We start from the raw sequence: 26,330 nt of genomic DNA on the forward strand, positions 1-26,330 counted from the left end.
ACCCAGGGGCCAGAGCCAGGAGTGCAGTCTGGCCCTGCTGTTTCCATGGAAAGGAGCTCCATGGAGGGGAAAAGCTACCTGAACCAGAACAGAGCATCAGAGAGCAGAGAGAGACCAGGTAAAGGCTACTCCCAGAGTCAGGGCTACTCTGGTGGGGGGAGAAATGTTCTTCTTAAAGTAATAGCATGCTTTTCCTTTTGTAGTATTTGTTTGCCCAGATGGGAAGGTTTACGTTGTAGCCAGAGGGCTTGCTATTTAGTAAAGTTAGACCAGTAGACTGAAAGGGAGTATCAGGGGAGGTGGGAGGTCCCAGGTGTGCCCAAGAGGCACATGGCAACTTTGAGTCCTGCCCAAAGCAGGGGATCAGGGTGGTCAGGCCTGAGGCCAAGAGGACCAGAGTACAAGCCTGAGGGGGAAAATAGCAGGCCTGAGGCCAAGAGGACCAGACCACAACACTGCAAGGGGTGGAGCTAGGGCCAGGGCTCCAAAACCCAAGAAGCCTAAGGAAGGTGGAAGGGAGCCCAGCAGGGCAAGACAGGGGCTGGAACCCACCAGCAAGGTCCTGCACCATGAGCCTAGACAAAAAGGGACAACTTAGAAACAAGGGGCAGAGGCCAAGCAGGTTGAAGCCCCAACAAGGGCATAAAGAATTGTAGTGGCTAAGTATTGACAAGGGAGCAAAGGGCCACACCTGAATAAAAACAGGTAACACCTGTGAGGCATGGCCATGGCTGTGAGGGAGCTTGGAGGACACAGAACTAGCCATTAAGGTGATTATTGCGCTGGAGCACAGATGGGCCAGAAGGGCACTCCTAGCACCCAAGGGGTAAATCTGAGACCCATGGACTCTGGAAGGGACTTGCTGGTTAAGACCACAGAGTGCTCACTCTGGGATCTTAAGGCAACCTCCCTTTCTATCAATTTAAGAAGGTATGGCAGACGAGAGGGAAGGAAGGAAACTCAGGGAGCCGGGGTGGGTTAAGGAGCTGCACAGTCACCAGGGGGTATCATGGCCACCCCTGGGGCCCAGTCCTACTACAGTGGGGGATGTAGAAGTGGATAGCAGTTTGGGCAGCAGCAACCATAAGATGACTGAATTCAGAATCCTGAGGAAAGGAAGGAAGGAGAGCAACAGAGTAAGGACCTGGGATTGCAGAAAGGCAGACTTCAACTCACTCAGACAACTTATTGGCAGGCCATTCTGAGCAGGAAAGGAGTCCAGGAGACATGGTTGTACCTTAAAGAAATCTTACTGAGGGCCCAAGAATGAACCATCCTGATGTGCAGGAAGACTAGCCATCATGGCAGAAGGCCAGCTTGGCTCACTCTTCAGTGGGTTAAAACACAAAAAGGAAGCTTACAAGAAGTGGAAACTTGGACAAACAACTAGAGAAGAGTATAAGAGCATTTCTCGGAAATGCAGGGATGAGATTAGGATGGCCAGTGCACGACTGGAGTTACAGCTAGCAAGGGACATGAAGGGTAACAAAAATGGTTCCTACAAGTATGTCAGCAACAAGAGAAAAATCAGGGAAAGTGTGGGTCCCTTCCTGAATGAGGGAGGCAACCTAGAGACTCAGTGCCTTTTTCACCTCAGTGTTCACAGGCAAGGTCAGCCACCAGACTACTGTACCTGGCAACACAGTTTGGGGAAGAGGTGAGCAGCCGACTGGCAAAAGAACAGTTTAGAGACTATTTAGAAAAGCTGAATGTGTACAAGTGCATAGGTCTGGACACAATGCACCCAAGGTTGTTGAAGGCATTGGCTAATGTCATTGCACAGCCACTGGCCATTAGCTTTGGAAACTTGTGGTGATCAGGAGAGGTCCCAGACAATTCGAAAAGGGAAAATACAGTACCCATCTTTAAGACAGGGAAGAAGAAGGATCCAGGGAACTACAGACTGGTCAGCCTCACCTCAGTCCCTGGAAAAATCATGAAGCAGGTCTTCAAGGATTTTTAAATACTTGGAAGAGAAGAAAGCGAGCAGGAACAGTCAGCATGGATTCACCAAGGGCAAGTCATGCCTGACCAACCTGATTGCCTTCTATGACAAGATGACTGGCTCTGTGGATGTGGGGAGTACAGTGGATGGGATATACCTTGACTTCAGCAAGCCTTTTGATACAGTCTCCTACAACATTCTCACAGTCAAGCTAAGGAAGTACAGGTTGTATGAATGGCCTGTAAGGTAGATAGAAAATTAGCTGGATCACTGGGCTGAAAGAGTAGCAATCAATGGCTCAATGTCTAGCTGGCATTCAACATCAGGTGGAGTGCCCCATGGGTCAGTCGACGCTGGTTTCGTTCAATATCTCCATCAGTGATCTGGAGGATAGGTGAGGCTTTGTTCCCCCGGACACCACATGGGATAGCAAGGAATAACGGCCACAGATTGATTAACAGCAGGTTCAGGCTTGATATCAGGAGGCATTACTTTACGGTTAGGGCTGCCAGGCTCTGGAATGGGCTCCCAAGGGAGGTGGTGCTCTCCCCTACCTGGGGGGGGGTTTCAAAAGGAGGTTGGATAGATATCTGGCTGGGGTATTATGGTCCCAGCACTCGTTCCTGCCCAGGGCAGGGGGTTGGACTTGATGATCTGTTCAGGTCCCTTCCGACCCCAGAAACTATGAAACTATGATTGGATGGACTGCACCCTCAGAAAGTTTGCAGATGACACCAAGCTCAGGGGTGTAGTAGATACAGTGGAGCGTAGGCATACGATTCAGAGAGACCTAGACAAATTAGTGGACTGGACCATAAGAAAGCTTATGAAGTTCAATAGGGACAAAGGTAAACTCTTGCACTTAGAAAGGAACAATCCCATGCACTAGTACAGGCTAGGGATTGACTGACTTAGCCAGTCCCCAGGTCTTCAGAAAAATACCTGGGGGTTACAGTGGACAATAAGATGAATATGAGATAACAGTATGCCCTTCTTGCAAAGAAGGCTAACAGCATACTGGGCTCCATTAGTAGGAGCATTGCCAGCTGATTGAGGGAAGTGATTATTCCCTGCTATTTGGCACAGGTGACAGCACATCTGGAGTACTGTGTCCAGTTTTAGGCCCCCCACTAGTTCAAGGATGTGGACAAATAGGAGAGAGTCCAGCAGAGGGCAACAAAATAGTTAGGGAGCTGGGGAACAGGACTTATGAGGTGATGCTGCAAGAACTAGGCTCATTTAGTCTGGAGACGAGAAGACAGAGAGGGGATTTAAGAACAGTCTTCAGCTACCTGAAGTGTGGTTACAAGAAGAATGAGGCCAGACTGTTCTCAGTGGTGGAAAGTAACAGAACAAGGAGCAATGGTCTCAAGTTGCAGCAAGGGAAGCTTCAGTTAGATATTAGGAAAATCTCTCTCACCAGGAGGGTAGCACTGGAACAGCTACCCAGAGAGGTTGTAGAATCTCAGTCCTTAAAGGCTTCTAAGACCCAGGTAGACAAAGCCTTGACTGGAGTGATATAGTTGGGATTGATCCTACTTTGACCGAGGAGCTGAACTAGGTGACCTCCTAAGGTCCCTTCCTACCCTACTTTTCTATGATTCTATGATTCACTTCTTCCCCCTGCAGCCTTGAACAACTACCCATAACACACAGATTTAAAAAAAAACAGAACTCAGACAGTGGAGGTGAACAGGTCATTTTCGACCTGGAGGGATATGGGCAGTGAGGTTCTGCAGGACTCGGTCCTTGGGCCCGCACTGTTTGACATCTTCATCAGTGACTTGGACGAGGGTGTAAAAAGCGCCTTGTTCAAATTCGCAGACAACGCTAAGATGTGGGGAGAAGTGGGCACGCTAGAAGGGAGGAATAGGCTGCAATCAGACCTAGACAGGTTACAGGGGTGGGCAGATGAGAAAAGGATTGGTTTCAACACTGACAAGTGCAAGGTGATGCACGTGGGGAGGAAGAACCAGCAGCAGACCTACAGGCTGGGGAACTCCCTTCTTGTCAGTGCAGAGGCAGAAAAGGATCTTGGAGTATTACTGATGCCAAAATGAACATGGGCCAACAGTGTGGGGAAGCGGTCAGGAATGCTAACCATACCTTGTCATGCATCCACAGATGCATCTCAAGCAGGGCCAAGGAGGTGATCCTCCCCATCTATGCGACACTGGTCAGGCCGCAGTTGGAGTACTGTGTCCAGTTCTGGGCACCGCACTTCAGGAGGGATGTGGACAATATGGAGAGGGTCCAGAGGAGGGCCACCCGCATGATCAGGAGTCAGCAGAGCAGGCCCTACAAGGAGAGGTTAAGGGATCTGAACCTGTTCAGCCTCCACAAGAGAAGGCTGAGGGGGGGTCTAGTGGCCGTTTACAAACTGGTCAGAGGGGACCAGCAGGCATTGGGGGAGCCCCTATTCCCCCGAGCACTACCAGGAGTGACAAGAAATAATGGTCACAAGCTGGCAGAGGGTAGATTTAGGCTAGGTATCAGGAGGTGCTACTTCACTGTCAGGGTGGCTAGGATCTGGAACCAACTTCCAAGAGAAGTGGTGCTGGCTCTTACCCTGGGGGTCTTTAAGGGGAGGCTGGATGAACACCTTGCTGGGGTCGTTTGACCCCAGTACTCTTTCCTGCCATGGCAGGGGGTTGGACTTGATGATCTGCTCAGGTCCCTTCCAAGCCTACCAACTGTGAAACTATGAAACTATGATTAGTGTGGCCCCACCCTCTATGAGGTAAAGCCAGACCAGGTTGCTATATGCCCAATCTGCATATACAGTTTTGGAGGATCCCAGAACTCATGAACACCTGGATCCAGTCATGAGTGGGGGGCGAATTAATACATGGATCCTTTGTGGCGGGTATCTGGAATACACACATATACTGATAAGTGTTGACCTATGGGGTCACCATGGCTTGAAATGCTGTGTTAAGGCTCAGCTCAGTAAACTATATGGTAAATCATAAGCCTTTTGGTTTTGGATTAATATCATGCATAATGGGCACGTTAACATGGGATGTTTACTACGCAGTTGATAAATGAGCTACACAGTAAACAATGCGCATCTACATATACACCCCTATTAGGCCAGAGTAAACTAATTTACTCTGCAGTAAAAAACTCCACCGGAACACACGTGTAGATGGTGCCCTGGCTGGCTGGGGCACAAGTGCGCTTCAGTGCAGGGACTGCCTGGTTGCTGGCCCCACACTGAAGCACTCTCATGTCCTAGCCAGACCCTCTGCAGCACACTGAGCCAGGGGGAGCAGCCCCAGGCTGGCAAGCTGACCCCCAGGACTCCCTGCCAACCCCTGGGGCTGTTCCAACTCCGCTCACCATGCTGTGCGTGAATAAGCTCCAGAGCACATTGCACCTTAATTGTCTGTGTAGACATGCCCAGTTTGTACTATATGTAAGCAGGTACAAACATGAAGCATAAAAGTGTGTTTATGGATTATTTGTGCTAAAACTTGCAGCAGTTTCATAGATGGTAAAATGCATCACTTCTAGATTAATTAAGTTTATGGATAACTATTGACAAACTGAGATAGCTATGTTTAATTCAAGGTCATTTTTTTTCAAATTTATTCCTCACTTTCATTGACAGTAAGGAAGAGGGGAAAGGTCTGTAGGCAGGTGAAGTTGTTGGGGTAGAGAGCAAAGGCTACCTGACACTCCAGATTTATTTTCCCTGCTGTAACAGTGGGAGGGGGACAGGTTCAAGACAAACCTCCAATATTTAGATTCTACACCTGGAAAATTATATCAAATTTATAAATTTTCCGTATAAAACTCTAATTCAGAAAATATGGTACTTTGGCAAGCTCTTGTGGAGTCCATGGTTGTATCCTCTGATATGTTATTGGTCTGACTCAAGCTAGCAGTTGGAAATCTGTAAGAATGAGGCATTTTTGTAGGAGTCTTTTACTTCAGATGAGTCTTATTTAAGGATGTTACATTTCTATTCTGATCAGAAAACTGTTCCTATTTGATAACTGGAAAGTAAGTTTCTTTGTAACTAGATTCCAATTACAGAACTGCAACAACCTTTGTCTTAAGAATCCCATAAGATATTTCCCAGCCTCAAATTTTATTTTCATGTGCACTAAAAAGAGAAAGTCTTATTAATGATTCTTTAGTTACAGTCCAGGGCAAAATTAGATGTAGCATATGTGTGAACATGCAGTTCCACTTAAAGTCAGTAGAGCTGTGTTTCCTTATACCAAGTCCAGATTTAGGCACTAATGTCAAAAGCTGGAGAACAAGATGACCTCAGAACAAGGAGAAAAGATTCCATTTAACCTCACATAAGTCGGTAGTATGCACCTATGCCAACAATTGGGTTTCCAGTATGAAATGGAAACTTAAGCTTTAGAAAAATGGATCATCAGATAGATGCAGTTAGTTAGGAACGAAAACCACAGTGAAGTTTCTAGGGCATACATCATTTTTTTTTGTTTCAGTTGAGTCATAACATTAGATTTTTGCAGTGTATGTGTTTGTGTATGAAGATCACTTGGTTCTGCTAATTTTTTCAAGGTTGGGGGTGAGTTCAATAACTACCAGCTGCAATATAAAGATGGCTGCCTCTGAAGTGCGGCTGCAGAGATTTAGCTCTGCAAATCTTATAGGCTATAATATGAGTTCTTAAGTGAAAGCCCATCTTTCCTTATGAAAAATTGAAGGGATAATTATTGAAGGCCAGTCTGTCATGTGCCACCCTCCTTAGCACTACTTATGCAAGTACTGCTTACCGTGATAAGAGCTACACAACAGACCTTAATATTATACAGAAGCCCATAACCAACTTAAACTGATGATACATTAGGAATAGTAAGACGGATTCATTCCAGGTGTACTGTACTGACCTCAATGAAGGTCCAGTCCTATTTACTGAACAAGTATGTATAAAATTTACAGGTCTTCCCAAAGATAATACCTTAATGAAGCTGTGTTGATATTGTATCTGATACAACATTCATCAGAGAAACTCCCCATTTCAGAGGAGACCCCCAGTTTTATACCACTGTAGTTTCACTGGCCTTCAGAAAAAAATCAGCCCATGAAGCTGACTTACTGATCTGAAAGAAGGCCATTCCACTTGAGTGAATGTAGTCTTTCCAAATCTTTACTGCTACAAACACTGGCCCCAAGCACACACTCCCCCCCCCCCCTTTTGTGTCCTTAAAGCTGCCCTTTCAAAGCAGTTTTCACCTTCGGGATTTAGGAGCGGGGGGCGGGGGTGGGGGGGGGAGTGTCATTTTCCTTCTCTACAATTTTCTGGATGCTGTTTGGTATGGTGCTGAACAGTTCAGCTGATTCTGTTGCTCTTTTTTAGCAAGCAAAAACTTTCTAGACATAAACCAAGGGAAAACAGGTCACACTTGGGAACTCCCAGCAGAAATCATGATTTAATCAGGTTTGAATCTCTTCTACAATTTTTCTGTTGTTACACTGATACTGAATTGATAATGTTTGTATCTGAAGTTATGCTACTTGAACCCAATAAACTATATTCTGCCAATTTCATCCCTGATGTAACTCCAATGACTTCATCTGTTATACAAAAGATTAATTTGCAAATTGTTAAGACCAATCCCTAGCGATAGGGATGAGGGCACAGTGGCACAGATACCTACCATGAGATGAAAAGGATAAACAATGTAAAATACATGTGGACTTCAAGGCTAGGAACAGACATTCAAAAAGTCCAGGCCTGAATTGATTCATTCTTTGCAGGTTAGTCTAACCTGCAGAGGGTGAATCGGTTTACAAGTCGATAGATGTTCAGCACAAGTCTGCTGTGGCTCAAGCCAGAAGTTGGGGGGTGCTAGAGCAGCCCTCCCTTCCCTTCCACAGGGAAGCTGAGCTGAGGAGGGGGGCATGGCCAGGCCCAGTGGCTCCCTGACAGCCGGAAGCAATCCTGGCACACAGGGCTGCCCAGACCCAGAGGAGAACTCTTCCCCCTTCTCCCTGTCCTCCACCACCTTGGGGCGAGGAGCGGGGCCCTGTTCGGTGCTGGAGAGGCTCTTTTCCCTCCTCCTCCCCTGCCAGCACCATACAGTAGAGAGGGAGACTCTGTGAGGCGGCCCAGCCCTAGAGGGGGGCTTTTCACCCCACTCCTCCCCACCCCCAAGGGGCAGTGGAAGCATGGAGATCAGCTGGGCAGGGTGGGGGTGCAGAGGACTCCCCCCATGGCTACAGATACTCTCCCATGGCTGCAGCCCCTGCTGCCTGTCAGCAGCAGCAGGGGGGGAGGTCAGGGTGCTTGTTGCCAGTGCAGGCGCAGCTCTGGCCAGCACTGTGTTGGGGGAGAGAGTGAAGCCTGCCTTGTGCCCCACCAGGGCTCTGAGCTTGAGCCTGACCATGCAGATCCAGCGCTGGAGCTAGGTGCTTCCCCCACTCTCCACTGTGGAGTCCCACACTCACAATAGATGAAACTGGAGGGAGCCCTGCCCCTGCTTCCCCACAGAATCCAGGCTGAACTTCTCCGTCAGAGAGTGAGCTGCAGGTGCAGTGCAGAGCTGCGGGGATGAAGTGGCCTGGCAGGCTGCGTGGGGCTGTGCTCCTCAACCCCAGCACAGTACTAGCTGCCTCAGTCTCCGGGGATTCACACCACACCTGCAGCTCCGCACTGGGGATAGAGGCTCCCCTGGGGATAGAGGCAGGCAGCGCTGTACTGGGAGCAAGGAGCGCAGTCCCACGCAGCCTGTCTGGCTGCTTCTATTCCCGCAGTTGTGCACTGTGCCTGCAACTCGCTCTCTTATGGAGAAGCCCTGCGCTGGCTGCTCTGTCATTCCTACAATGGGAAGATCTGAAGTTGTGCTTCTTCGAACCTGATACTTGGTGCATCTTTCCCTTATTTTCCCTCTATTCTATGTCTTAGGCCCTATAAACCCAATGCTGACATCAGTGACATCCATGACAATTGTGTAACTGTGTGTTTATCCAGACACTCAGTGCACAGCAGAATTTTTTTCAAAACGAAGTTATGCTTGGAAATATTCAGATTCTCAAATTTCTCCTAGTCTGGCATCCTCACCTTAGCTGATTCTGAATCAAGATGTGGTTCTTCTTGTATCTGCTACATCAAAAATTGTGACTGAAACAAAACAAAAACTTTTAGTTTGCAAGAGAGAAGAGGAGAGGAAAGGAGAGGAGAGGAAAGGAGAGGAATTTATTTGCTCCTCCACTTCAGTATTGCATCTATGTTTAACAAACACCTGGCATGCAAACAGCCCTGAGAGAAACAAAAGTTTCAGAGAACTGACTCAACAGCAGCACACACACAACAGGAAACAAAAGAACTTGTAAGAAAATTAGAATGATGTTCTTCAACAAAGCCCACAGAGCAAATGCCTGTGAACCTTCAGTAAATTCAAAATTCTGTCAGATATACCAGTTATGTAGTTGTAGTATCACCACAGAGGTCAATAGTTCAGTATCACTGAGCATTATAACTACTCGGGAGAGGCCCAGCAAGTAGCCCAAGGTCCATGCCAGCTTCAAGAATAAACTTCTGGGAGGGGGTTAAAATAACAGCAGCACACATAGACCCCTTTTCATTGCAATAAACCAACTACTAGGTTTCTAAGTTGTCACTTGGAATCTCTCTAAAATAACAGGTTATTAATTGTTACACTAGGACAGAGGTCTTCATCCTTTGGAGGACTTGAGCCACCCCTGAAAAAAAGCTAACTCTTAGTTTTCACTTGTTTTTTGACTTTGGAAATATAATTCAACTTTTTTTCTGTTGACAGAATTTAGGAAGATCACAATAGGTCAGAATGTTGTTAACACGATTGATTCCACTTTGAAATCTCTGTGAATATCTTATGAATCATGTTTGTACACTTAACAGTGCTAACACTGAGTGATACTCTGAAGTAGGGTTTTGTGAAGCTTCAGTCCCTGATTCGATTTGGTGGAGATTCGGCCTGATTCAGTGGCCAAATCTCTGAATCCAAATCAAATCAGGAGACCCTTTAATCTCTTCAACTTGAATCGGAACCCTCAGAATAGATTTGGAGAGATTCAGAAAGATTCAGCAATTCGGACATAGACACAACTTAAATGTTTTTTCTACATACCTCAAGGTACCAGGTGGCTCATGAATGCTGCAATGATCAGGCAGATGGAACATCCCACAGGAGCACAGGGGCAGGGGAGCCCCCCCACACGCTTAGCAGTAGACCTGGAAGTGGACCAGAAGCACCTGGAAGTGCACCAGAAGCCTCCTGCATGCTTGGCGGTGAACCCAGAAGTGGACCAGAAGTACTTTTGATCCAGTTCTGGGTCTGCTGGGGAGCGCACAGAGGGGCCCCCCAGCTTGGTGACTGGTGCCTCCTGGGTCTGGGGGGGTACCCCCTCCACAGCTGATCACTGAGCCGGGAGGGCGCGCGGGGAGGGACCTCCGTCGAGTGCAGAAGTACTTCCGGTCCACTTCCAGGTTCACTGCCGAGCACGTGGGAGGAGGGCCCCTTGTGCTCCTTTGGGACACTCCATCTGCCCCAGCATCACAGCGTTCACAAGCCATGCCGGGAACTTTGAGGTATGTAGAAAAAAAATTTTAAGCTGTGTCTATGGCCAAATCGCTGATTTTCCTAATCAGCATCAAATCTTCAGATTCGGATTCGGCCAAATCAAATCAGGGACAGTGATCCAAATCAATGAATCGAATCACTGTCTCTGATTTGGGCCGAATCCAAATCTGAATCAAATATGGCCCATTTCGCACACCCCTTCTCTGCAGCACGTTTGAAAGGATCTCAAGGCACCCCAGAATGTCACAGCACCCTGATTAAGAATCACTGCAGGGGAAAAACTCACAAAAGTAGAAAATAAGAATAATGAGCATTTTCCACTGAAGAATCTAAATTCACTTTACAAGAACAACTTAATACACATTAACTTGAAGAAGGCAATTGTTCTTTCCCTTTTACACTTGAGAGGACTGAGGCAGAGAGAAAGTAAGAGACCTGCACCACATCCTCCAGAATCAGTGACAAAGCAGGGAACAAAACACGTATCCTGATTTCCATTCCTGCATTTTAACTATAAGTCTCCTTCGCACCACACATCCTATCATACCTCAGTTAATCCAGTACAAAGGTAATGTGAATAGCACCTGAAATTTAGCTAGTATTTGTTTATTATAAAGCAAGCTGGACACAGAGAGAATGTAGATTTTTTTTCTTTTTGACTTACTTGATTTCTGACTCTGGGCTAAATTTAGCTCTTGTTTATATCTATGCAAATTTGGAATAACTCCACAGACTAAATTTACACATGCTGAAAACAGAATATGGCAGTTCAGAATAAATATACTATCTGTATCCATAAGGCCAAATACATCAATGACTTATTTTAGTGTTGAATGGGTGATTTGGAAGCTTGAGGAACTGAAAGTACTAACATCAGTGAGGGCTGTCTCCTTTGGCAAGAGAGAGATGTCGTCTGATGGTTTGGTTATTAAAGCTAACCAGAAATGTATACTACTTACATATTAAAAACCAAAATAAAAAACAAATAGTTCCTTTAAAAAAAAATCCTAAACACATCTTGTGGCATCATTTTTCAATTACATTGGATAATAAAGTTTAGTTGTCATCCCCAGTTTAATTTATCTGGGCAGTTGGCACAATGACAATGCATAGTGCTGCCTCTTGGGAAGGCACTGCTAGAAAGCAGACCAGAAATCTCAAGCCCCAGGCAAGCTAGGACATTAAAGAGATGATGCATTATAACAAGGATTTTCAACTGGGCGAACACCGAGCAGGAGGGGGGGAGTGCGCAGCCAGATGCCGAGTGGGGGGGAGGGGAGGGCAGAGGTAGCACGTAACCAGACATGGAACAGGGAGGCAGGGGCGGTGCGCAGGTGGGTGCGGGGGATGGAGCGCTGCCACCTCCCAGGACCAGGGCTGGTATGGGGAAGTTCACTGGGCTGGTGTGTGGTGGTGGCAGCTGAGTGCGAGCTTCCCCACCCCACAGAGGGAAGAGCCACTGCCCTCGCCCCACCCTAGCCCTGCTCCTCAGAGACGGCAGCACTCCGTCCTCGCCCAGCCGCACGTAGCCCCTAGGACCAGTCCAAGTACCCCCAGGGGTACATGTACCCCCAGTTGACAACCCCTGTATTATAGGAACAATGCCAGATGTCTCACTTTTTTATCACCCCCACTGGCTAATTGACAAAGCAATGCTGGTGTCACCTCTAGAAACTGGGAACCATCATAAAACGTAAAGGAAAGCATGATGCCTGAATGACAGGGAAGAGCAGTACTAGTCATTCCAAAAACAACCTGCTTTTATATTACCAAATACAAATCTGATGCTTGCAGCACTGCAAAAACCAACCAAGAGACCGCATAGTATTACAGAGCTAAAAATTATAATCTCACCAACCAGTAGGCTCCTCTGAACAAAATGTCTGAAACTATATTTAGAAAAATCATTTGACATTATGCTTTCAGAATAGTTTTTCCTTTTTCATAATACAAATTTACAAGTCCAGTTGCAGCATTCTATTCATATACATGCATTTTCCTCACTGGAGCAATAACTGAGCATCTCAGCAAATTTTGCTCCTTCCCACAAAAGACCAATTTTCAAAGGCAGTGTGCAAAAATGTTGGATTTGCAAATGCAAGGTGAGTACTTCTGTATCTCCTTATTTGGTGTGCATAATAATGCACAATAATAATGCATTATTACAAAAAATAATTATATTACAAAAATAACGCACAAATAATTTTGCCATTAGAATGCCAAAAAGGGGGCCTTTTTTTTAGCACAACAAATACTCTCTGTATGTTTGCAAATATGTGACATGCTCCTTGGGGTTAGGGACAGAAGTTATTCATAAACTAGTTTAAGTGATCAGAAACTGGTTTAAACCTGTAACAGAACATGAGTTCAGTGCACATAAACCAGTTTCAAAATGTCCGAAACTGGTTTAAGATAAACCTGGTTGAATGTAGTATCAGACTTAACTGATTTAAGTCAAACCAGTTTATGCAACTTCTGTCCCAGAACTCTTCCCTGTTTAAGTTAAACCAGAGTCCTCCAGCATCCCAGCCCTGTGCTGAACTGTGCTCTGTGCTCAAGAGAACAGAGCTGGCCTCTCCCGTCTTCCCTCTAGCCCAAGCAGGGGCGGGGGTATGGTCATCTGGCCCCTGAGGCAAAGGAAGCAGGGAGTGGGCTGAAAGCACTTGGAACTCCATGAGCTGGGCTGAAGCCAACTACCCTGACCCCGAGTGGTACTGCACAATGCAGCAGAGCAGGTGCTGCAGCTGGAGGTGATGGAAGAAAAACAGCCTTACCAAGCCAAACCAGCTTCTTTTTGCCTCCAGCGGTTCTCCCCACTCCCACTCTTGACACTGCTGCACCATTGCAGGTGGTGGTGGGACAGGTGGTGAGAGCTTCAGCCCAACAGCTTTTGCCCCATGCATGCAGCTCCAGCTGAAGCTCCCAGATGCTTTCCACCCAGACATCTTCCACCTTCCAAAGCATCCAGGAGCTGAAGCCCAAGAAGCTCAGAGCTTCTGGAGCCAGAAGTCAGGCTTCTATGGAGCCAGAGCTCCATACACTGGGAAGAAGCTGAAGGGCTGAAGTTTCCTGCCACACCCCCCACTCGAGTGGCATGGTGTGACCGCAGCAGCTGGAGGCAAGGGCGGAAGAAGAGCCCCGCCAGCCCCAGGTGGTCCGCAGCTGGTTGTGCACCTTCAGCCTCAGGTGCAGGACAGGACAGAGGGCACGGTGGCAGCTGCCAGGCTGAGGGTGCGGTGGATGCTGGGCTCAGGGCCCACCAGCACCTCTGAGCTGGCCCAAGAAGCCTGCTCCCCAGCCAGCCCCTGCCCATGCTGCCAGGCCAGGCTGTCATGCAGCTTCAGCGGGGTAGGTAGGGCCCTAGCCCCATGGGCCGGCCCTGTGGGGCCCTTCCCAGCCAGCTGTAGCTCCACAACAGCCCCACCCAGCTTAGGCATTGGAGCTGGGACCTATCTGGCCACAAAGCCCCAGCCAGGCTGCCCCTCTGCCTCCACCCTCAGCAGCATCTGCAGGCAAGCTCAGCTCAGCCCCACAGCTCCAGCTACAGCCCCAGCCCTGGGTGGATAGCAGGGCCATGCTGGCTAGCTCTGGTCCCCTGCCACCCAAGCAAGAGCAGGTGGAAAAGCCAGGCAGACCCTGACTCGGGTCCCATGCCTGCCCAGAAACAGGAGAGTTTAATCCCTGCCCCCTGCCTTCCTTTGCCTGAGGCACTGCCACAGCTGGTATCTGGCCTCAGGGACAAGCCTGGCAAGGGTTTCTTCCCCCCTCTCCCTCTAATCACACCCCAGCTGGGGTCCCTACAGGCCAGGGTGGGGGTTTAAACTCCTCTGGGGGTTTAATCATATTTAGCCCCTGCAGGGGCCTGGCCACACTCTCCCCCTCCTCCCCAGGTCAGCCTCCTTCTAACCTTGTGGCTGCTGCAATGGGAAGGGAGGGGTGCTTTAGCACCCCACCAGCTTCTAGGCTGAGCCACTGCAGGCATGTGCCTGCATTTCCAGAATTAAACACGAATGTCTGTTCACTTGCAAATCAGTTCAATCTTTTCAGGTTAGACTAACATGCAAAGATTGAATCAGTTCAGACTCTGGCTTTTTGAATGTCTGTTCCTAGCCCTAGTGTTTTTCACACACCAACTGTTATATCTCCATTTACATGGAACTGTCACTTTAAGCCTCTCAGGACACTGTTGGAAGCCATTTTGGATTTCCTTCCGTGCAGACCATTATTAAGGATTCACTCATTTCGTGTGCACTTTCATAGAAAACATATATTCTTTTCCTCCTTGTTTCTACAATTATATTATATATGTTTACAACTTATATAAAAAAGCTCACCCTGACTGAAAGTATGTATTTGTTCTTTGTGTATGGAGAAACGTAAGATGGCCCCTAAAGTTTTGATTGTCCATACTTTTCTATGCATCCACAATATAAACTGCCATTACATCTATGAAGTACAATGGTCCTGTTTATAAAACTGACCCTGTACAATTTTTTCCCTCCAGAATGCACAGTATGTAGACAGGGATACAAGATAAAATATAGAGAATATTAGGAAATGCAACCTTCTTTGCAACAAAAGTCCATTCCCAAACATGAAAACTATAACAAGCAAATGATTGATGGAACAGTCACATTTTCAAACAGTGAAATTGCTCAGATTGTCCTAGAAGTCAAAACAGTCTATAAATGAGCATATACAACTGTCTACACAGAAAAGGGTTAATAATCTTATCTTGGGCTACCAGAAGAAATTCCAAGTAAAACCCACAGCACATAGGTTTCCTGCTTTCTAAACCAATACCCTATTTTTACCTCTCTTTTTTCATAATGCTGGTGACAGCTTTTTCCTCACTATAGGCATGTTTCCTGCTTTTTGAGTTGTGACTTTTCATTTGTAGCTTGTTTCCATAACCTTAAAAAAAGATATTTTCAACAGATCTGTTAAATGTATTGATCATCCTTTTTAAACCTTGCTTAAAGTTATTGATAGGGAGAGTAGCAGCAAGTCGACCATTATTCGGCCAATAGACAATAACTTTTTCAAACAGTCTGCCAGAACACAGCAACATTTATCTCTGACTGATAAGGTATGCCTTGTTACTAGTATGCAAATAGCAAGGCACACTTTCAAAATACAAAGTTCCTAATCTAATGACAAATAGACATGTCTGTGTACAATGATCTTCAAAATCTTGAACCATAATCAAACAACACAGCAACTAACTTTTTGTAATCAAGTCTGAGCACTGATCAAGTGCAGCACCAAAGCAGCCTTGATTTCTAGTTTTCAATATTAATGTAGCAAAGAGCTGTAGCCTGCTGCACTCCTGCACAGCCCTGAGATCCCCCCAGGGCTGCTGCCTGTCTGTCTCTGCCAAAGTGACAGCACTTGCTCCCTGCTGCTGCTCACCCCCAGCTGGCTGTCCTGCCCTTGCAGGTCCTGTGGTGAAGTGCCTCTGCTGCACAGCTCCCAGTCCCTGGCTGTGCCCCTGTGCTCGACACTGCTGGCCACTGTCCAAGGCCAGCTACACAGGGACATCTGCATGAGGGCCCAGAGAGCTGGAGTGGTACGCACCATTAGCATGTCCTCCCCATTGAGGCCTGGCTCCGCCTGTGTGCGCACATCCCAGCCTCCCAACCGGGACCCCAACTGGAGCCAGGAGGAGATTGGAGACCTCATGGCGCTCTGGGGTGATGCAGAGGTGCAGAGACAATTCATGTGGGGCGGGTGCTCAAACACCCATATTTATGAGCCTCTGTTAGGCAGCTTGCAGGAGCAAGGGCACTCCTCATCGGCGCAGAAGTGGTGCATAAAGATCAAGGGCTTGCAGGCGCAGTGTGGCCATGACTGACCACAACCATTGGTTCAGTTGTGCCCACAAGAGCATGCCCTTTATGAGGGAAATAACCAGGATTCTGGCAGCCCGGAACCCATGTCACCAGAGGAGGGGACCTCAGGTGTTCAGTGCCCTACCCACATACCCAGCTTCTGCATCCACTAGCAGCTTGGGGAGCCCTGGCTAGCGGCTGCCTTGACAGCTCCGCAGCTCCGGACACAGCCATGAGGAGCAGCTGGCCATGATGCTGCCAGCAGCACCAGCTCCTCCCAGGGTGGGGGGCCTGGCTGGGCACCAGACCACTGTGCATCGCAGGCCAAGGACATCGAGCGCAGCCGGACACCATCACTGACAGGGAGGCCCACACCGAGCCATCAGCCTCGCCAGTCCCGGCCACATGATAAGTCCTGCACTGGGGGAAGGGTCATCCAAGCCCTAGCCCCCACTCCTGCCCCTGTCCCCATCCCTGGCCCCTGCCCTGTCCCTCCACCCAGCCCACCCACACTCCCCTGACCCCAGGTTCCCACCTCCACAGCATGCAGAGAGACGGGACACAGCTCAAAACTTTACTGCACAGCCCGTGTCCTTGCTGCTAGGCGGGCACAGGCTTCTCACACCCTGAGGAAGGCATCGATACCAGCACTGATGTCCTTCTTGGCAGCAGGAAGCAGGACCACCGTCACAGGTAGCCCTCCAGGCAGCAATGGAGGTTGCAGGGCAGTCCAGGCTTTCCCCCATGCCATCATAGCTCAGGGCCCCAACCCAGGAGTGCAGGTGTGCCCGGGACACCAGGAGGATCAGCAGCACCAGGGCATAGTGGCTTGGGCACCCCTCAGCCTGCACAAACAGTTCATCACGCACTGCCTAGGGCACATGCAGCAGGGGCACATTCAAGGCACCATGGTGGCAAAAGGGGGAGCCAGCCCTGGAGCACCTCCCTAGAGTGGCCCCCAGCAGGGAGGGTGGGGGCACAGCTAGCCCCTCACCCCAGTTATGCAGGAGCCCCATACGCCTTAAACCCAGGTACTGTGGGCTGGGTGGGAATACAGCAGTCTGGTTAGCTGGGTGGGAACACAGCAGAGACAGGCTGCCTGGGGCCAGCCCCCAGCAGGCCACTGGCCCCAGGGGAGCAAGCAGCAATGGGAGGCGACTAATTGTACATGTAGATGCATCCACTGTGTGCCATACCAACTTTAGTGGGATTGCACAAACAGTAAGTCAGCACAGAATTTGGCTATTAAATAATTAAGGTCAAAAATAGGTGCAAGGGAAAAAAGGAGGGTGGTGAGGAAAAAAAAAACCTTTGATGTGTTTTTTTTTTAATATTTGCAAGGTCCTCAGATACAGTGGTGAGCTCAGTTTAAAGTGAAGAGAGAGATACTAACCATTCCTACACACTTTTGAATAGTATAACATGCTATGGACAGAGAGGAATTACTAGAGAGCACAACTGGAAGTAATAGATTAAATTAAGTAAGGGAAAATGTAACTAAACAGCGGGAAAGATGTGAAGATAGCAAACTCTACTAGCATATGAAACAGTCTCTCTGCTGAAGAGACAGAAGCCCCACTGATAGGGACATTTCAAATTAGACTAACCCAAGGCTCTTGAAACTGTCCCATAATTTTACACAGGCCCCAGAATGAGACTGAAATGATGCAACAGGGCTTTTCCATCTCCTACTCCTATTAGTCTAATGTTGTATGTGAATCAGCTGAAATAACTCATAGGCACTAGATTGTTGGTAACAAGTACCACATGCATCTCAAGGACCTTACACAGCATATATGCAACGTACCAAAATAACAGTACATCCTACAGAATAGGTAAGAAGTCCATAGCAGCAACCGGCAATTAGCACACCCTTCTTTGAAAGCTGTAAAAGCTTCCTAACCAACATACTCTTTAAATCCTGGTGCATTACCAAGATTAAAACAACATTATTTGAGAAAATGGCTTTTACTTTTAAATGCAGAGGTCTAAGTTCAGACCTTATGTGTGTGGGATAAGCTACAGGACAGGAACTGGGGTGGAACATTTTCAACTGAGAAGACATCCCTGAACTTTGCTGTCTGCTCAGAACAGGACATTCCCAGAAGTAAGAGGCAATGTTCTCATCAGCACACCTTACCCTTACACCAGAGGGAATCAGCAGGGAATACAGGCTGCAGAAGCAGCTGTGCAGGTGGTCAGACATCTGGCCATGCCAACAGACTAGCTGATCGCATCTCATTGAAGCTGAGAGACATGTCCTCAGCCTACTCTATATTTTGCCATGTTCTTGCTCACACACAATGAAAGAAAAGCAAAGAGTATCTTTTTCAAGTCATAATTCACCCACATAAAACACAACAGAAATTACCTTGCAACATGACATGCAGCAGTAGAGACATAAGAACTGCTACCACCAACTAAACCAAAAATTAATCTAGTCTAGCATCCTGTTCCTAACAGTAGCTATTGCTGCGTCACAGGACAGGTCAAAGGAGCAATCATCTGATAATGAGGGAGTTTTTCTGAATCCCAGGCAGTTGGTATGTCTTTTATCTCAGTGCATGAAGTTTTATATCCCAGATAAAACATTTTTATCCCATCTCATTTAACAATGGCTGTTGTTATTCACATACATGTCCAACCCTTTTCTGAATTTTGTCATGCTCTTTGACTTCAATATTGTCTTTCAGAAGTGTGTTCTATGAGCTATTTTTGCATTGTATAAGGGTATTTAGCAATCATCTCAGCTGTTAATTTCCACAGTATGCTCAAGGCCATCCTTTTACCTCCCATAATAATTTGAAAATATTTTTCCTTCTGTTTTCTTTTCTCTACTTCTAGCATCGAAGTGCTTTGCCAACTACTTAAAAAGTGCTTTATTTGAAAAAAAAAGACTACTGTAAAGAGGAAAAAATTAAATTCAATCATACCTCTACTCTGCAAAATATGAAAGTTTCAGGATGTTGAGATACAGTGCTTTCTAAAGGATTTAAACACTCAAAAGATTGGACTACAGTGTGCAATTAAATGTGTTCTATACACCTTTGTCAAGATACCCAAAACCATATTTATCTGTGAACGTTCTCCTGCTGGGTGCTTGCTCAAGAGGTTTACTTTAGACCTGTATTTCATATATTCTATACCTTTCTCACTTTTATAATTCTTCAATATATGCTAACACTAGCAGAGTTAATAGTAACTGACTAATTTTAAACCCTATGATTATTGGGGCTGATTTATATAGTAGCTTTACTTCACAATACTGTGAATCATGCATGCAGTAATTGCCAAGTTCTAATTTAGCTCCGTCATACTGAAGCATTAGTTTTTATGCTTCAGCTGTTGCTTCCTCCATGCTATAGAGGTAGGTTGATAATGCAATAGGTTTCACTGTTTAATATCATAATATTATGATACTGTATGTCAGAACCTGGCAAGCTTTGTGAGTTATGCATCACGTATTAACTAAATACATTATATAAAGATAAAGGATTGAAAAGGTATTTATTATTTTAACTTGCTTAGGCTGTACACTGAACATTGCAAGCTTTTAATTTAATGATTTAATTCACCATCAAAAATGAAGAAGTACATGCCAGGGGGGATACATTAATCAAAAAATTTGAGCAAAAGTGGCAAATGAATCAAACCAATAATGTGATTCAATCAAATATATAAGGCAAGACTTCATGATGAAATGTTAAGCAAATCAGTATAGCACAGGCAATCCTAGACTAGATTCTCCATAGACCTCACTGGATTTACAGCCGATGAAAATCTAACCTAGTTTAAGAGACTTGAGTAGGAATTATGAGGACCTGGGTGCATCTACATGTGAAATTAATTTGATGCAATAAACTCCAGTGCAGTTCACACCATAGTTTATTTGAGTTTATACGTGCACCTGGGACTGCAGCGCGTTGTGTCAGAGTGGAGCAGCCCTGATTGGCAGGGGAACTTGGGGTCAGCCTGCCAGCCTGGAGCTGCTCCAACCTGGCTCAACATGCTGCAGAGGAGCTGGCTGGGGCACAAGAGTGCCATAGTGCAGGACCAGCTGGCAGGCAGCCCTGTACTGTGGTATCATCTTGTGCTGAAGCCAGTCCCACATCAGTGTCTATACATGCACTGCAGCAGAGTAAATAACTCCGCTGTAGGATAGTACTTGCATCGGGCAGTACTATCCTATGGCTGGGTTAATTTGTTTAGTCTAGCCTAATGGCACTGCACATGTAGAAGTTGCCGCTTAACTGCAGAGCTAATTAGTCAGTTCCACAGTAAATGTCTTGTATAGACATGCCCACTGTTACCACATTGTCTCATATGTAAAGCCCCCTCCACGTTTCTGTTTGTCAGACATGTCCCCACAACGAGAATATCATTTCTGATATCTGAATGAAAGACAGGAATATTTTACATGGGAGTTATAGATGGTTTTCAGGTAAAAAGCAACCAAAACACCACTGTTTTGTTGGAGTCCTAAAGCCTAATTCTGCTCACATAGGTTTCAGCACGATCTCTGCTGATACTTTTGTCCAACTATCATTTTTCTATTTTGCTGCTTACTTGGTATCTGTACAGATATTACTGACTCTGAACTTAATTTGTTTTATCTGTACAGTAAGATCCTAATCCACCTATCAGGCATCCACGTAGACTTTGATATTTAAGCATGTTTCTAGTCCGCTCTGTTCAAGTCCCTGAAAGTCCATGAATACATCTACTTTTATAAGCAGACAAGGTTCCTTGGGTGAATTTGATATCTTTTATTAGACCAACCCAAATGGTTGGAGAATAGTTATTAAGCAAGCTTTCGAGTTCAAAAACCCTTTGTCAGGCTAAGGAAGTTTCAGCAGTTGGTGTGTGCTCTTCCTGGATGGAATGCAAAGGAACCTTGTCTGCCTATGTCCTTAGACCAACACGGCTACAACCTACACCTCTACTTTTATAACACACTTCACGAATTGCCCATCAAGAATGATTGGGGGGGCAGGGATGAAGAGGGGTGAAGTTTGCTAACCATAACTCCCCCCCACCGCGCACTGCTGCCACCTCCCAGGAGCAGGGAGGAGGGCCGGGGAAAGCTTGCCCCACTGTACCCTCCGGCCCCCTCTGACAGCACCCTGTGTTGCCACCACCTCCAAGAAGCAGGGCCAAGATATGCATCCAAACGCCTTTTGAATGAGTCCAGAGTAGGTGCTTGTACCACCCCTGGGGGGAGTCTGTTCCAGACTTGGACTGTAAATGATTTTTTCCTTATGTCTAGTCTAAATCAGCCTTCCAGAAGTTTGTGGCTGTTAGACCCACTTATCCCTTAGGGAGCCCTGGCGAACAGCTGTTCTCCCAGATCTTGGTGCATGCCCCTTCTTGTATACTTATAGACTGCCACTAAGTCCCCCCTGGGACTTTTTTTCCCCCATGTCCCTCAGCCCCTCCTCGTAAGGCTTGCTCTCTTGGCCTTTGATCATGTGGGTGGCTCTCCTTTGGACTCTCGCAAACTAATCCAAGTCCTTCCTGAAGCGGGGCCCAAAACTGGTCACAGTACTCTAGCAGCAGCCTTACTAAGGCTGAGTAGAGTGGGAGGTTTTGCTTGAGATGCATCAGTGGATGCATGCCAGAGTTTGGTTTGCTTTGCTGGCTACAGCATCACATTGGTGGCTCATGTTAATCTTGTGGTCAATCAAGACCCCCAAGTCTCTTTTGGTTGTGGTGCTAGCAAGTGTAGCACTGGACAGCCTGATGATGGTTTTTCCTCCCAAGATGGAGCACTCTACAATTCTCTGATCTGCCATCAGGTTTTGGTCTGCCTCCCTTGCAAGCATGTCCAGGTCAACCTGTATCCACAGCCTATCCTCCAGTGTGACTACCTTCCCCTATAGTTTAGTGTCGTTCACGAACTTTGCTACTCTGCATCTGACGCCCGAATCCAGATCATTTATGAAGATGTTGGAAAGTATTGGCTGAAGCACTGAGTCCTGAGGGACACCACTGGTCACCTTACACCAAGTTGATTTGCTCACATCAACTAATACTCTTTAGATCTGACCCTGGAGCCAGTTCCACAGCCATCAAACCGTGAGACGGTTGAGGCTACAGTTCTCCAGCTTAGCCATGAGAACATCATGGGAGACCAAGTCTAAGGCCTTCTTGAAATCCAGATATACGACATCAACCTTGACTCCCTTGTCACCTGGTCTCCCTTGTCACCTGCATCACCTGGTCATAGAAAGAGATGAGGATGGTCAGGCAGGACCTTCCAGCAATAAAGCCATGTTGGCTAGCACTCAGAAAGTTGCTTTCTATTAGCCTGCTGCTGATGGAATCCTTGATAATTTTTTCCAGGATCTTTCCAGGGATGGATGTCAGGCTGATTGGTCTGTAATTCCCTGGGTCTTCCCTCCTTCCTTTCTTAAAGATTGGGACCACTTTGGCTCTTTTCCAGTCCTCCAGTACCTCTCCTAAGCACCACGAGTTTTCAAATACTATCACACATAGGGCGTGCTATAATATCCGCCAGCTCCTTCAAGACTCTCGGGTGCATTCCATCTGAACCCACAGCCTTGATGATGCCGAGCCTCTCGAGGTGTTAGCTTACTTGATCTATGTCAATTGTGGGCCCATCTTCTGCCCCCTGGATGTTTTGCATCTTATCTGACAGGGTAACCCTTTTCTAATTCATTTATTAATGCACCTTTTCTAACGTGCATTAAATTTAGTACCTCCAATGTAAGGGTGTTTTTACATGTGCTCCAAGGGGGAGGCACTTTAATTAGAATAGCTCTGAGAGCTACTTTAAAGCACCCAGAGCATCTTGTGTATCACTGTCCCCATGCTTCATAATGGTGGTGGGGGTGCTTTATCTAAAGCTCATTGAATGAGCTTTAGATAAAGCACCCTCAGCACCATTTTGAAGCATGAAGACACTGATACATGAGATGTGGAGGCTGGCTGGGGCATGGTAGTTTCCAGGCTGCAGCAGACTCAATTAATCGAGTCTGCTCTGACACGCTATAATTATAGTGCATCAGAGCAGCCTCTGTGCTCATGTACAGGCACCCTGAGGTACTGTATTAAAGTGCATTAATCTTTGCTAATGTGCAGTAGGGCATTTACATGCTTTTTTAGTGACAGTGCATAGTAGACTATTTTACTGCACATTAGTGTAATGTCATGGTTTTTTACATGATGCTTTAATGTGCAGTAAAATAGTCTATTGTACATTAAAGTGCACATGTAGACACACTCAGTGTCATCTTACCCTTAAGACTGAGTCATAAAAAAGCAGTGAGGAGGAGGAGGACCCACCTACTTTCTATATTAACAGTTTTTCATGGCCTAGAGCAGGGTGGAACAGGATTGCTCTATCTTCTACATCACTGATTCAAATCCAGATATAGTCAAAGGTAATCTTGGCTATATAGTAGCCTGAATGAACTATAAGTGGTTCTCAGTCCACTTCCCAATATAAATGCTTCCACTCTATAGAAATTGCCATCCCAACTGCCCTCAACAGCCAATCAATCGATTAATCAAAAGTAGGCTAGTCTTTGTCTCCTTAGCACTCCCCACAACTGCTATCAACAATGCAGATCTACTACTGGCAGGAATGGAGGAAATACTAATGCAGATCAAGTGCTAGAATGTTTCTTTATGTCATCTAACCACACTTAGAACAAATTTATATGATAAAAATCAGCTCTCATCATGGCTGCTGCCATTTGGACTGAACAAGTGCTAGCAAAACTGGGATAATTAGGTTAGAAAGTCTAGGGCAAACAATGCTAGACAAACTAAACTACCCCGTTGGTCCAAGCATTGGCCCTCCAGAGCAGGGGGAGGTATATTTGCAAAAAAGAAGAATGAGGGGGTCTTAGAGCTGCCACAATCTCTGCAATACCTCTTCAACTGAATCAACACATGCAGCCATTTGTCTGTATGTTAGCTGAAATCTCTTCTTAGCACTTAAACTCTTTTTACTGCTTTTTGTGATTTTTTTTTTAAACAAAGCCTGTTACTATTAAATTTAACAAAAACTTTCAAATTAGGACCTGTTTCTTACCTACATACATATGTGGGTAATTCATGTTGAAAACTGATTTTCTAGCCATTTTAATTGGTGTATATGTACATACACTTTTTTTTTTACCACAGTCCAGATTCTTTACTCTGCCAAGTTTCTGCTCAGAGCAGCCATCAGCAGAATTTATTAGAAAGGCTAGTACTGATCCCTGATATTCAAGGTACTGTACAACATGAAAGAATGGTGCTCAGGATTAGAGGGAAGGATTTCTTTCCATCAGGAAAGCACATAGACCACCAAAATGGTAACAGTACAATCGACATGGGTTAGATTCATACTGGCAATTTAGAAATTACAGTTTCAAAACCAGTTGCATAGTTTCAGAGACACCTAATCCCAATCCCATTAGCTGTTCTTTTAAAGACAATATTTGGAGCTTGGTCTTCAGAGCCAAGAAAGTCTTCAGCCAGCAAAGGGTGAAATGGAGAAAAGAGAATCATTATCTGTAATCGGTATAATTTAATGCTGAATAATTGCTGAACTGAGCAAGCTGACTGAATTGCTTCTTGCTGATGAAAGGATGGGCCTTCCAAGCCAAAAGCAAGGTAATTGTTTGGTCAGTTTTACATACTGCACCTGTTTGCAATCTACCTAACTAGAAGATACTCTGAATATTTGGGGATTTGTTCTCTACTTTCTCCATCAATATAACTGCTATTAGTTTTAACAAGAGTTATATGAAGGCTTTAAGTGTAGCACAGATGCCTTCACTACAATATACGAAAGATGAAGTGAAAGTAAGAGATAAAAACAATTACAAAGCCAACAGCCTAAAAATGACAAGTCTAAAAAATTCAGAAATATTCTTAATGAATAACTTACTATGATCCCTCAAAGTTATGCATTTGGATGTTATCCCCATCCAGATCAGGGCATAAATGAGGAGAGCTGGTTGATTTTTATTTATTTATTTTTTTTTACTAGAAACTTCCAGGAATATGCTGCCCTTCATCGTATTTTTGGTGAAGAACATTATTCAAGAATATGCTACGTTTTGGTTTGACAAAGAGGTCTCAGATAAACAGAACATGAGCAATGTTAGAACAATAAACAGAATGGCTAGGGACAGAAGTTACATGTGAACTGGTTTAAGTGACCAGAAACTGGTTTAAACCTGTAATAGAACATAAGTTCAGTGCACATAAACTAGTTTCAAAATGGCCCAAACTGGTTTAAGATAAACCTGGTTGAATGTAGTATCAGACTTAACTGATTTGAGTCAAACCAATTTATGCAATGTCTGTCCCAGACCCCTTCCTGGTTTAAGTTAAGCCAGAGCCCCCCAGCATCCCAGACCCTTCGCAAACCTGGGCTCCCTAGCCAGAGCACTATCACCGCTCCAGCTGACTGAGGGACTGTAGCTCTGCCAGGCTTCCCCCTGCACCAGCCCCGCATCCCCATTGCTGGCTACTGAAGCAGGGATCTCCCCTTCCGGCCTTCTCCTATGGCAGGGACACAAGTGCACCAGCATCTGGCCATGCCCTGCTCCCCCCCACCCATTCTAGTTAATGCTGAGAGGTATCTGTGTGTGTTTCCAATTTCACTGGAGCTAGTGTCTTGCAAATACAAATGCACCCTGCAGATAAGAGCTTGAAAGTAATGAGAGAGATGTTGTCTTTTGTAGGGCTTCATGGGCTGATAAACTTTGTTCTGATAAGCAACCTGCTGGCTGCAATCTGTCAGTCTTCAAGAGGGGACAGAAAGGTATTAGAAATGACCTGGTTTGCAGACAGTATGAAGATGCAGGGAGAGGGAGATTGAAAAGCTCAGTACCATCAGCAGACAACACATAAGCAGTCCTCCCCACACCTTGCCTCAGAATGCTAGCTGGGGGCCAGGGTCTAGCAACACTCCTCACCCCTTGAGCAGCAAGGTATGGCGGAGGAAGCCTACTACTCCCTTCCCAACCCCCCCCCCCCCCGGGG

At 46.2% G+C, this 26,330-nt stretch overlaps 1 protein-coding gene across 3 annotated transcripts in view; it reads right to left on the reverse strand.

Moving 5' to 3' along the window:
• TOX2 (TOX high mobility group box family member 2) overlaps nucleotides 1-26,330 on the reverse strand; it is a 381,887-nt gene that overhangs the window by 314,751 nt on the left and 40,806 nt on the right. The window contains exon 1 of one of the 3 annotated variants that reach the window (XM_014519287.2): nucleotides 15,309-15,324. The exons of the other annotated variants lie outside the window; for them this stretch is intronic. The gene's annotated coding sequence lies outside the window, so the exon portion shown is untranslated. Of the gene's footprint in view, nucleotides 1-15,308; nucleotides 15,325-26,330 lie in introns of those variants that run through there. 3 annotated transcript variants of the gene reach the window in all.

This window comes from Alligator sinensis, unplaced genomic scaffold, assembly GCF_000455745.1.
Source record: "Alligator sinensis unplaced genomic scaffold, ASM45574v1 scaffold368_1, whole genome shotgun sequence".
NCBI classification, from domain to species: domain Eukaryota; kingdom Metazoa; phylum Chordata; order Crocodylia; family Alligatoridae; genus Alligator; species Alligator sinensis.